This window comes from Pholcus phalangioides, unplaced genomic scaffold (genome assembly GCF_987345545.1).
Source record: "Pholcus phalangioides strain wild (caught in Gottingen) unplaced genomic scaffold, Ppha-v1.0 ptg000010l_1, whole genome shotgun sequence".
Classification (NCBI taxonomy): domain Eukaryota; kingdom Metazoa; phylum Arthropoda; class Arachnida; order Araneae; family Pholcidae; genus Pholcus; species Pholcus phalangioides.
In genome coordinates, this window is record NW_028301603.1 from 45,058,686 (window position 1) to 45,060,269 (window position 1,584).

Sequence of the window (1,584 nt, forward strand, 5' to 3'; positions counted from 1 at the left end):
ATTCATAATTGTATATATTCACTCTTTTTCAAAAAATAAAAAAAAAATAAATAAATAAATATATATATATATATATCTCGATTACCAAACCTTTCAAAAATTGCAGTGCATTCTTTTAGACTTGAACATGAGTGTTTATAGCTATTCAGAATTTTTTTGATTTGCTATTTGTTTCATGCAGTTGTGGAGGGTCCATTATTTCGAAGTTGTCTAGCTTCTCTTTTTCATGAGTTTCATACCAAGTTTCTAGTAATGCTTTGAGTTTTTTTTTGAATATAAAGTTAGTTTGTGGTGTTTTTCACAGGATTAGTTTCTTTTTGTTTCGTCTTTTTTTCCCTTTCATCATGAAAATTGTGGTTTTTTTCTTGGTTTATTTTGTCTTGTATCTTATCTATCATTTGTTGGTTTTTTGAGGTTCTTTTCATATTGTTTCTGAGATTGGGAAATAAAAATTCTGAATGGCATTCAAACAATTATGACAAAATGAACCATGTCATAACAGGTCTCCCAGTTGTCCTAATTTTTTTTTAAATGTTCTACTTTCTAGATTTTATCCTACGTTTTTTACCAAAATTTGTGTAATTGATTTTTATTGAGGAGGGAATCATTGATATATATTGCCAAATATTATAAATGTTGTAGATTGCAAGTAATAATTCTGTTAAAGTAGAAATTATATAGTTTTTAAGGTTATTTGGGGGGGGGGGGGTTATTATGTGTGTGGATTATTTTGTTTATAAATTTTTCTTTTACTTAGTTTGATGTTCAACAAGTAAAATAGGCATTAAAAACTTGAGTGAGAATAAGAACATAAACAGCTATTTGTTGTAATACAGAAAGGCAAAGAATAATACAAACAATAAAGTTCCTCAAATAAATATTTAAAATATGTACGTACATACATTCAAGGAAGAAAAAAAAAGGCAGGAGAACTTCCATACCTGAGCAAGTATTTTGCAATGAAACGATCTCGTGAATTTATTATGTAAGATTTGAGATTGATATTATTTGCACACATATTTAATTTTAAAAGTTTGAAATAATTAAAATGTGAATGATCAATTCGATGGTTGGAAAAAACTGTTTAAACATGGACATTTTAATTTTTAAAGTGTGAAATAATTAAAGTATGAGTGTTTTATTTCAGTTATAGATCTTGAAAATTATTTGACCTGGGACACATTTTAATTTTAACAAAATAAAATTGTTCAAACATGAATGTTTTGTTTTTAAAGTTGAAATTAATTACTTTATTATTTAGAATTATGAAATGTTTCATTCTAGTTATTTTAACATTTAATTTGAGTTTAATATATTAATCTGAAATGTTGAAGAAAATAAAGCAGATTGGTTAAATCCAATTTTTCTAATCTCAATCCAATTTCCATGATTCATCGCTTAACATTACAAACAAAATTTTCTTTCTTTCCTCCTTGGTTATTATTTAGATTGATTAATTTTTGATACCATTATTATTTCTTTACAACTTTTAATTAAATATTTGTTGAATTATACATTCTTAATAAAACATCAAAATTTTTTTAAACAAGCATGATGCCTAATGAGTATTTTCCAATCATTTTA